The sequence below is a fragment of the Arachis ipaensis genome, chromosome B10 (assembly GCF_059453495.1).
Source record: "Arachis ipaensis isolate K30076 ecotype BB chromosome B10, ASM5945349v1, whole genome shotgun sequence".
NCBI lineage: Eukaryota > Viridiplantae > Streptophyta > Magnoliopsida > Fabales > Fabaceae > Arachis > Arachis ipaensis.
Genome location: NC_142435.1, coordinates 135088071 through 135100517, shown reverse-complemented (window position 1 = coordinate 135100517; position 12447 = coordinate 135088071).

The window sequence follows — 12447 nt, the reverse complement described above, 5'->3', positions numbered from 1 at the left end:
TTTTTCTTGAAAGAGCCGAAATACTAGTTGTAAACTTGTAATAGGCTAGGTGAGAATGTACAGGCTTCTTTTTAAAATTGATTCTTTCTAGTAAATTTCTTATACTATATTTGAAGCATTTTTTTCTTTGAAAAACTTATTTCAAAATGAAGATAGTTATATCAATAAAGCACTAGCCTTTGGCTTAGTTTGATAAAATTTTTATTTGTTAAAAGTTATAACATTTGTTTTTAGTAAATTAAATTAAAAATAATTTTTAATAAATATAAGGAATAACAAATGTATTCGGTAAAATATTTTTAAAATTTAAAAATACTAAATAAACATTAGCATAAGAATTAAATCTAACTATTAATTTATAATAAAGTTATATTAGACTTTTTAATTTTGATAAGTATAAGCTAACTTAAAAAAAATTATTTTAGGTGTTTTCAAAAATATTTTAACTTTTAAAAATTACAAGTATAAATAAACACATAAACTTTTAATTTATCAAACACAAAATGAAGTGTTTACACTTTTAAAAAATATAAATATCTCTCTAAAAAACCTTAACAAACTAAATTTTTGTGAGGCCAAGTGGTCAAGTAGCTTACTTTATGACTATGTTCCATTTTATACATGTTACTCTATCCATTTTTCTAGCAAATAATTAGTTATCACGATAATCAAGTAAAATAATTAAACTTTTTAACAGTAATATTTTGACAAATATTTTTTAATACGGATCAAACATGTGTAAAGTACATTGTTATTGGAAACACGAATGTTTTTTTTTTATATGGAATTTTTTTTTTTAAATTTATATTAATCAAATCAGATCATTTTATTTGTTTGAAGAAAAAAAACTATACATTAAAGAATTTAATTTTAATAGTTAATTTTTTTATTTTTATAAAAATTAAAAGATCCAATTTTAATGATAATTCTTTTTAATTTTTAAAAATATAAATCGAACTGTCTAATTTTTAAAATTTTTTATATAAAATTCAAACAATGTAAATCGATGGCTATGATTTTTTGACACTACGGTATAACTAAAAAGAAAATCGGTGCCTCCAATTTTTTGAACCTCATAGCAGTGAAAATCATGCTCTCTACCTCATCTTTTTGTAATACACACGCACATAATACATATTAAAAATAATAAACGTAATATTCTTATGTGATCAACTTTTTGTGGTATAACTTTTTCGATTGAAATTGAGTTCGTTCAGCAAGAACAATATCTGTATAAGATACTTTGAATCTCAAATTAATATAAATTAATCGGAAAAGCTCTACATACAAGTGATTAGGGCTTGTAAGCATTACAAGTCAATTAACCCCTAACTCTTTCAAAATACACTGCAAGTGCTACGTCCCTTACACGCGCTATATATAACTACTAAATTTAAAAAATTTGTTTCCTTCTTCGTTTTCCTTCTTTCCAAATTTGCTCGTTCTTCTTCTCGCGCGTCTTCCTCTGCTTTTTGATCGTTCTTTTCTCCTCCTTCCTCACTGGTTTGAGGTTTGATTTACATATGATTACTCTAAATTTTGTTGCAGTTATTTGTATAGCATTGTGTAGCTGAATAATTCGTGAATATTGACTGTGAAACTAACGCGTGAACATAAATATGTGGATTGAATATAATGTATTAGTTTTGATTAATTATCTGCAATTTATAGCAGACGCTTGGGTGTAGATCAGAATTTTTTGGGTGTATTTTTGGGGGAAGTGTGGGTGTATTTACAGTTTATGGCTTTTTTTGTTATTTTAGTTGCGTTGTTGTCGTTCGGGTGTATTAGATCAGACATGATTGGGTGTATTTTTTGTTTTTGACATGGTGTATTCTGCAGCCTCTCTTTGTTGATGACCAGTTTGTTCCCAAGGTTGAAATGACCTTTACCACCCTTAAAGATGCTGGAAAAGTTTACAGGAACTACGCCAAGGCTGCAGGATTTTCTACAAGAGTTCGGAGCACAAATAGGAAAGGAAACGAGATTAAGAATCAATTGATTACATGTAGCAGAGAGGGAAAATGGAAATCTAAAATATCTCAAACAGCACAGGGAACTAAGCATGTCCATTCGTCGTACAATAGAGAATAACGAGGAGGCTGGTATTAGACCAAGCAAAACTTACCAATCATTTGTTGCAGCTGCCGGGGGTCATCGCGAGTTAAATTTTATTGAAAAGGACGTGAGGAATTACATTACGAGAGAAGTGCGAGAAGCGTGTGTGTGCTTAAAGACTCATTTGATAGGAATTGGAATGATTTTCTGCTGAATTTTGGTCTTGTGGACAACAAGTGGCTTTCAGGTAATGTTTGTTTAAAATTTGCAGTAGAGGTGTAAATTTAATTTTTTTTTCGGGTGTATTTATAGTCTGTTTTGGGTGTATTCTGCAGATCTCTATGAAGACCGTCATATATGGATTCCAATCTATCTGGATCACCACTTCTGGGCAGGGATGAGAAGCACACAAAGGAGCGAGAGCATGCATTCTTTTGGGTGTAAAAGCAGTGTTCTTTTGGGTGTATTTCTGAATTTTCTTGTATTTCATATTTTACATATATATATATATATATATATACTTCAGAATATTGTTTTTATGTTATAAAATACTGTTTGTTTTTTTTTTTTACAACGGTTTAAGAGTTTTAGGTATTAGGGTTTAGGGTTTTAGGGTTTACGGATTAGGGGTTAAGGTTTAGGTTTTAAGTGTTTAGGATTCAGGGTTTTAGGGATAAAGCATCAGGGGGATAGATTTTTGGGTGTATATTCAACTTTTTTTGGGTGTAAAAAATGGCAGGTTATGGGTGTATATTTGGTTTGATGTTTTCCTTCATATTATAGTACCTGTAATTCATACATTTTGAATACAGCAGAGAGTGTTTAATTATTGAAAGAAATTTTACAATAAACTGAATTATAATTGAAAAATTTTTACAGCATGTGTTCAATTTGTTACAGGACTATATAACATTTACATTAATCAGTGTCAATATCCTTAGAATCTATCTGACAATTTGGTGATGCACCCTTAGCGGCGGGATGTGCATCAGGCCACCAAATTCCAAATCCCTAACAATTGTTTTTTTCTCCTCGCTCATGTTTCTGAATTTCTCACTTAACAAATGTGTTGCACACTTAAGGTCTTTGATTTGCTGTAAACAAAGCAAAATTATAGTCAGATATATTTCTATTATATAAAACTGATTTCATCTAAGACATATATTTGTTCTTACATTTTTTTCAGCTTGGTTTCTGCCTGTCATTTTTTCTGAAATGAAAAATACACCCATAGATATGAGTCAGATACATCCATAGATATGAGTCAGATACACCCATATATATCAATCGGATATCACTCAAATATGCATTAATATACAAGGTCAAGCAACATTACAAGGTCAAGCAATATACACCCATGGACAAGCAAATATTAGAATAGTTGCAACTGTTGACTATATTACAGTATATCAGTTCAGAAATATACACCCAACAAATTATGCCATATACACCCAACAAAATACTCAATATACACCCACCAAATCACGCAATATACTCCCAAAAATCAGTTACCAGAAGAACTAGAACAACAAGAACAGTAACACCTAGAACAACTAAGAAGAACAGAATAACCTAGAAGTAAGAATAACAGTAAAACCTAGAACAAGTAGAACATTAAAAACTGTAAAATGAGACCTAGAACAAGAAGAACAGTAAAACCTAGAAGAACAGTAAAACCTAGTTCTTCGTATTCGAAATGTGGAAAATATACAATATGAGTAAAATAGTAACGTAACGTACCTTGAGTATTATAACTTCGTTTTTTCTGGAGATTGTTGATCGAGAGTTCTATGTTGTGTTGATGGAGAGTTCTAATCTTCGCGACGAGTCCTATCTCTGCAGTTTGGAATGTTGCTCGAAAACGGACGGTTTGTGTTTTCTTCGAAGGGCTTGGAGAAGTGGAAGAGTGCGCCATTAAGGAGCGTTATTTTGCGAAGAGCAACCGTTGAGTGGGGCGCGTGTAGTTTACGTTCCATTCAAAGAGAGATGAGTGCGCGTGTGAATGAAGTGTGGGATGGGAACTTGTAAAACTTGTAGGACCTTTTTGCTTGTATGTGTAGCAGGCCCGTAAATAAATACTCTATACTTGATGATGTATATTAGAGTAAATGCCTAAAGTAGTTTATTAAATTTAAATCATTATCCAATTTAGTCTCCTATTTTAATTAATAAATGACCAACTAAATCTCTTAAACTCGAAAAAGTGCATTTTCATTAGTCTCTTAATCAGAGAAGGCTTTACACGTTAATGATATGAAATGTCAAGTATTAAGTTAGCATTCCAACTATATGCTGATTTGGATAAAAATTGAATATGATTCAAATTAATACGAAAAATTAGTTTATAATATCTAAATTAGACCATTTTTAACTATAAAATCCTAATTTGAGTAATTTCTAAATTCTTGTCTTCTCATCTTCGTCTTCTCTTTTCCAGTTTATCTTGTTTTTTTTTTCTGCGTGTATAATCATGGGAGATGCAGAGAGAAATTAAAGTAGCTCCAGTAAAAATAATTCTGCTGGGGACAATTAACTCATGATGGGCTTGTAAAAGTGTAAATAGGAACTTCAGTTATAGAAAGCATAAGAAAATACTCAACGTGTTACCAACATACCAGGTTTTCTACGTTTAGTGTATCAGTTTGTCAATTAGCAAAGAAACAAAAGATTATCTTATGAAGCATTGAGATTTGAGAAGCAGTAGGAGTATCATAGTGTTGGTCAATGAGTCAAAGTGTCAAAGGAGTATCATAGTGACAAATTTGTCAATAAGATCAAACTAAAAGACAGTACATAATTTATGAATCAATAAAACCTGAGGAGTATCATTTATGTTCCTTCAGGCACATTCATTTGGAGGTTGTATTCCTTTGTTATTAAGAAGGCAGAAATAATGTAATTCCAGAAATTAGAATCATGTATTTTTTCACAATGTTTTAAATCTAAATCGGGCAGTCTCTTGCAAGTGAGTGCAACAGCTTTTATACCAATGCTTGTGACTCCATCCCTTTTGTCTGTGATCCTATTGTAATACGACACATTAAGCTTCATCAACTTCTTACATCCATTTGCCAATGTCATTGATGCCAGAGCAATAAGTAAGATCAAGTTCCTTTTTTACAGGACATGGTTAAGGTTCGTTTGGAAAAGTTTAAAAGTAACTTTTTTTTTTATTTTTGACTTATGAAAAATAGTAATATTAATGTCTAGTATAATTTTTAAAATTAAATTATAGTTTTTTAATAAACTATTTAAGAACTTATAGAAAAATAAAAAAAATGACTTCTTTTATAATATTACTACTTTTTATTACATTTTTATAAAATAAACACTTTTAAAACTAAAAATTTAAATATAAAATAATTTATTTACAAGTTACTTTTACTATAATCATTTATTGTTTAAACTATTTTTTCAAAAAAAACTTAATTAAGTTATTTATCTAAACTGGACCTAAGTGTAAGTGTATAATAAGTTTATGACTAAAATAATGTTAGAGAATCAACATACAACATATTTTGTGATTTATAATTATCAATTAATCATCATTAAGGTAGTGTTTGTTTGTAGAGACACGACAGAACAGGACACTGAGACAAAGATAATAGGACAGAGACATTAAAAATTATGTTTTGTGTATCGTGTTTGGATACGATGGATAGGACACTAATGTAATGTCCAGTATTATGTTTGGATACACATGGACAGTACTAAAATATTATATAAAATGACTAAAATAGTCATGTGATTCCAAATTTTTGAGTATAAACTAATTTAATAAATAATAAGAGTACGTAGGAGTACACACAGTGGGAACTTGAAAAAAATATTTGAAGCAGTCAAAAATTTTAATAAAAAATTATATAATAATATTTATATTAAAATAAAATTTATAAATATAATTATTTTTTTTAAATTTATTATTAATATGTAGGAATACATATAGTTAATATTAACAAAAAAAATCTGAGTTTGATTAATAAAAAATTTCATTTAGGTTAATAAGCCAAATTAATTTTAAATACAAAATCAGTTTTAAAAAAAGAATCCATTTTTAAATGGAAAAAAATTAATTTTTGCACATAAAAATCTATTTTTATTTAGAAAATTAATTTTTTTTATCTAAAATTTTATTTTTCTTTCAAAAAATTAATTTTTCTTTAAATTATATAAAATCAATTATAATTTATAAATTATTTTTTAGCATTTTAAAATATCAATTTTACCTTTATAATATTTATCTTTTAAAAGTCTCCAGACTAATTATTTTTGTTATTATTTTTATTACAAATCAAATAATATAATATAAAGTTAAAATGATGTTGAAGTAAGAATGATAAGAAAAAAGAAATTATTCAGTCCAATAAAAATTTTTATAAAAAAGAGAGAGTACCTGAGAAAAAAAGAGAAAGAAAAAGAACGTAGAGATAGAAAAAGAGTATGGAGTAAAAAAAAGTACTTTCTAAGAACAACGCAAAATAGAAAAAATAAGAAGAGGTAACAGTGGAATAATAAAAAATAGCACCATGAACAAAAAAGAAAAAAAATTCATAAAAACGTCCGTGTCTCTCTTCCAAATCCGTGTCCATCATTGTCCTCCGTAAAAGAGTGGACACAAAAGGATTAAAAACTGTCCCGGAGACAATATGTTCAATGTCTATGTCTTTACTTCCAAACGCTTTTTAAGAATGTGCTGTCCATGTCTCCGTGTCGTGTCTCCGAAAACAAACGCTACCTAATATATTTAATAGTATAAAATTACATCTAATACAAAATTACACATTTTTTTGTTAATAATTAAATATTGACTAGATTTTAATAAAAATATTTCCCCTCAGACTTTGCTATATGCCAATGCAGAATAATGCGGTATACCTATCTGTACAAGATCCACAAGTCCACTAACTAGAGGAGCTAATACAGTTGCACCGTCATACATCAATCTCTCTCTAACACAACTCATCAGGCAAACTTCTTGACTTGTTTAAACCTATAGAAATTATTCAAAAGATAATTTTAAAAAATATAGATTTAATTTTATTTTTTTTTCCCACTGTCAAGAGCACATATTTTATGTAGTAATTTTAGTCATCCAATCATAACTTCACCTCTACACTATCAGGAGTAGCAAGAATAGAACTCCATGACTGTGTAAAGCAGCAAAACAAAAACACTAAACCAAATATAAGTGGAATAACCGAATAAGGTGATGAGTTAAAACAGAAGATCATATCAGCAACTGCCGTTACTGCATATACAAAACCAAATGTTTTCTTCATTTATTGTAAGCATGAAAAATAATAGACACTTATTCAGGATGTAGCACTAGTCTTTGAAAGACACCGGAAACCCACTACCAAAGAATCCTATTTGAAAAGAAAAAGATATATTGTAATGTGTCATATTTACTTAAAAAAAAAAAAAGAGGCTAGTGAATCGTAAATTCTTAATATGATTATTTGAATTGTCAAATAGAGAAGAAATAAAAAAAATTACAAAAGAATTATATCATTCTAAATGACAAACTCTAAATTACTATGTGTTCGGTAAGTCGGGTACCGGACGGTTCGGGTTAAGGCTTTGAGGTCAACGTTTCGGATGGTGGAGAGGCTCGTCTGGTCGTGGTTTCCTGGTCCCGAGTGAGCGAGATCCCGAGTACTTCGGATGGAGAGGGAGGTGCCACCTGCAAAGACACTCCGACGCCCTTGTCAGAATATGTGCAGGCGGAGAGGGAATGGTGTGTGAATGTCACGTACCTTGGGGGGAGAGCCAGTCTCCCCCTTATATACATGTCAGTAGTGGGCCCTTCCAGTGGGCAGGCCCATACCCTCAAAGGTGTTGTCCCACGGCTGTATGCGAGCCGTACGGGACGCGTGTCCGGGTCGGGTGGAGGACGCATCACTGGGCCGGCGAGAACTCGGGTCGGGTTGACCCGCGCGAGTTTTGGGCCAGGCCGTAACAGTGCCCCCGACGCGTCAGCGATGGTCGTGGAGGCCATTGGTGGCGCGTGATGTTTACATTCGTGCGTTGTCGTTGGGTCGGCTGATCGTGGGAGAGACGCGTCTCTTGTGCGCGTGTCTCTTGATCTGCTGTGGCATCTGTTTGCCGTTTCGTTCTCCGCGCTGGGCATTTAATGCTCATAATGATTTGAAAAAATCCGTGCGCAAAGACTATCTTGCCCCTGCTTCCTTTCGCGCTTTTTGGGGGTGGTTTTTAAACAGTTTTCTCCCTATCCACCTCCCACTCTTATCATTTCCAACTTCTTCTCTCCCTAACATCCAAAGCTTCCTGCGCGAACTCCTTCCTGCTTCAACTTCCAGCCCAGATCTCCTTCATCGTTCCAGGTAATCTTCTGGTTTCTCTCTTCTGGTATCTGCGTTATGCTCTGTTGTTGTGTGATTTGTTGTTTGCGTCTGCTGCATGGCTGGTTTTATTTTTGTTAAGAGGTTTTTGTAGTGTTGGGGTAGGTGAGTTAGGGAAGGGGTACCATTCCAGGATAGGCCTTTTTGGGTGGTTTGTGAGGTAGGTGTAGTTTCTAGTCGTATATGGTTATGATTGAGTTGAAAAGGTATAGTTTCTGAGAATTTTTCGGGCTCCCGACCTCATAGACTAACGGAGTGGTACCCCGCTGTAGGTATGCCTCGCGTTGTCTCCCGGTCTTCCGGATCTGCTGCGGCTTACGACCCGTATGCTTGGGTGACGGACGATATAAGGAGTTCACCCAACCAGATGGACTTGGGGGAGCTGACGGAGTTCCGGCAAGCCGGCTACTTGTGTGGGGGTACTGATGAGGAGGCCAACTATGAGGCCATTGTCCCGCTTCCTCATGAGCGTATTTATGAGCTCAATTTTCATTCTCCCCGCGTCCCCGATTGGATCTGGTTTTATAAATCCATGTTCACACAAGTTGGTGTTCGGATACCGTTCTCCGATTTTCAAATGGCGCTGCTGAACCGGATATCCGTCCCCCCGTCTCAACTTCATCCGAACAGCTGGGCTTCGATCCGCTGCTTCGAGATGGTTTGCGAGTACTTAGAGCTACCGGCGTCGGTGGACGTTTTTCTCTTTTATTTCAACCTTACCAACCCCTCCAAACAGGGGAAAGCAAGAAAGGGGTTTCTTTCTTTCCGTGCTGCCCAGGGTAGGAAGATTTTTAGCCTTTTTGAGGATTCCTACCATGGTTTTAAGGATAAGTATTTCAAGGTTCGTCCCGTCAAGGGTCGCCACCCCTTCTGGTTGTCGTTAGAGGGGGAGCGCCTTATCCAGACTTACTGGAGCTTCGGCGCGGGGTCGAATCCTTTTGTGAAAGTATCGTACAAGAGGTTGTCGGCTGTAGATAAGAAGATAGCGAACGTTCTTCTTGCTATCTTTGAAAAGAATCCTGTGAATCCCCACCTTCTTATGGGTGAACGGGAGGCCGGCCGGAGCTATATTCGTGAGTTGCTTTTCTTGTTTGTCTATGTTTCTTTGTCGTTGTTCTTCTTATTTCCGGTTTGACGACTAACGTTCTTGTTGTTTATTCGCAGTGGAAATGTCTGCCACCGTGACCGGTCTCGAGAATTTGATGAAGACCTTTTTTGAGGCTAGTGATGATGAGAATGCCGAAGAGAAGGACGCCGGCAAGTCGGAGGGTCCGTCAGGGGAAAAAGAGGGCCAGGCTTCCCCTGCCCAGGATACCGAGACGTCGGGAAAGCAGGGCTTAGGGGGTCAGGCTTCCCCTACCCATGAGGAGGGACCTGCTGACGGGAAGGCGACCCTCTCCCCTCATCCGGATAGCGACGTGGAGCTTATCCACACTCCTAAGAAACGAAAAATGTCTTCCAGCCCGGAGGGGGTCCTAACCGTAATGGAGAGGAATTTTGATGCTTCCAAGTTCATTGACTCCCAGCTGATACCTGGGACAGAAGAGCATTTTCATGCAACCGAGCTGTCCGGGCAGGCGAGGTGGATGTATCGCACCTTGCTTCGTGGGGCCGTGATAGCTCGGAAGGCCGAGTTTGAGCTATCTGGTATGGAGGCGCTTCGGAGGAAGCTTGAGTCTTCTGTTAAGGCGAATAATGACTTTAAGGCTCAAGTTGAGCTCCTCCAGGGTCAGCTGTCCGAGATGGGGGAAAGCTTAATGCTGCTGAGGAGAAGTCGTCGTTTGTTGCGGAGAGGCTAAAGGCGTCCGATGAGACCGTGGCTCGGCTTCTTGAGCGTGAGATGACATTGGAAGGTCAACTGAACGCCGCTCAGGGTCGAGTTGTCGCTTTGGAAAAGGAGCGGGAGCAGGCCATTTCGGAGGCGAAAGCCGCTAAGGCAGAGGCCGTTGATCTTAGGAAGAAGCTTAAGGTGGCCAAGGAGCAAGGGAAGAATGCCATCTTGATGACCGAAGATGCCCTGAAGGCCCAGCTGAAGATTGCTGCTCCTGATTTCGAGATGTCGTCAATTGGTGTTTTCAAGACTATCCAGGACGGGAAAATTGTCGATATGCCGAGGAAGTGAAGTCTCGTAACTTAGGATATTTTGTAATGCATTTGTTGAACAACTTGTTGATACTTTGTCGTTTTGTTTGCCTTGAACAATTTTACTTGTCCGTTCCGTATTTTGACGCTTTATAAGTTATCGTCGTTTGATTGCTATGGTTTTTGCTTGTTTCATTATTTTGTCGAGTTGTCGTTTTCGTGTTATCGTTTATTCTGGGCGGGCTTATATCTTGTGCCCGTCTTGCCGTTTTCGTATTTGGTAGCAGTTCGGACCGATTCGGTCGCGTAGTCGTCGAATTGGTTGAGGCCTATGAGCCGTCTGGCTCCCGGGTGATCAGTCCCGGGGTGCCATTTTAGACTTTGGTCACGAGGAACAGATATGAAGTAAGAAAGTTTTAACAAGTAAAAAATTTGAACAAGTGAAAATTACTCGTCAGTTGGGTAAGTATTTGACAAGGTAAGTAAACAAGTTGAATTAACATGTGGATGGGGCGAATACTAACTATCTGGCTAGGCTCCCTGGTCGGTGAGCCGGTGGGTCAGGAGTAGAACCTCTTTAGGTTACTTGCGTTCCATGTTCTGGGTATTTCCTTGCCGTCAAGTTTTTCGAGTTTGTAAGCGCCCTTGCCGAGTACCTCCCTTACCCTGTAGGGACCTTCCCAATTTACCGCCAGCTTGCCTTCTCCTGGGGTCGGGACGCCGATGTTGTTGCGTCGCAGGACGAGGTCCCCTTCTTCGAAGTCTCGTTTGAGGACTTTTGTGTTGTAACGCAGGGCTATTCTTTGTTTCAGCGCCGTTTCTGTTAGGTGAGCCATCTCCCTTGTTTCTTCGATCAGGTCTTTCTCAACCGCTTCGCTCATGCCCGCGAGGAGTAGTCGGGGGCTTGGTTCGCCGATTTCGACTGGTATTACCGCGTCGACCCCGTAGGTTAGGCGAAAGGGGGTTTCCCCCGTGGCGCTTTGCTCGGTTGTCCGGTAGGACCATAAGACGGAGGGGAGTTCGTCGGCCCAGTTTCCCTTCTTACTGTCCAGGCGCTTCTTTAGACCGAGAAGGATGACTTTGTTTGCGGCCTCTACCTGCCCGTTTGTTTGGGGGTGTTCTACTGAGGAGAACTTTTGCTTTATCCCCAGGCCAGAGAGGAATTCCATGAACTTCTTGTCGGTGAACTGGGTCCCATTGTCCGAGATGACGACCTCTGGGATGCCGAAGCGGGTTATCACCTGCCTCCACATGAACTTCCGGCAGTTGGAGGACGATATCGTGGCTAGTGGTTCGGCCTCTATCCATTTGGTATAGTAGTCAATGGCTACAATGAGGTATTTGACTTGTCCTGGGCCGACCGGGAAGGGTCCCAGGAGGTCGACTCCCCATTGTGAAAAAGGACGTGTAGTCGTTAGCGAGCTTAGCTCGGAGGCTGGTGCCTTGTGGAAGTTGGCGTTTTGTTGACACTTTGTGCATTTTGTGACAAATTCCTTCGAGTCCTTCATCATTGTTGGCCAGTAGTATCCTGCTCGGATGAGCTTCCTTGCCAGGGCTTTGCCCCCGATGTGATGTCCGCAACACCCTTCGTGGACTTCTCTAAGCACGTAGTCCGTTTGGTCGGGGTGCAAACACTTCAATAGGGGCTGGCTGAGTCCCTTTTTGAATAGTTGTCCCTGTATGATTGCGTATCTGGCCGCCTCCCTTCTTAAAGCTTTGGCCGCCTTCTCATCTTCAGGCAACTTGCCGAGTTCCAGGAAGTTGGTAATGGGGTCCAGCCATGAGGGGCTCGACTCCGTCAGGTGGAGGGCGACCGTTGGTTCCTTCACCATGCCCTGGATGAGCGACCGGTTACCCGATCCTGGCTTTGTGCTCACAAGCTTCGACAAAAGGTCTGCTCGTGTGTTCTTTTCTCTTGGTACGTGCTGGATAATGACCTCCTGGA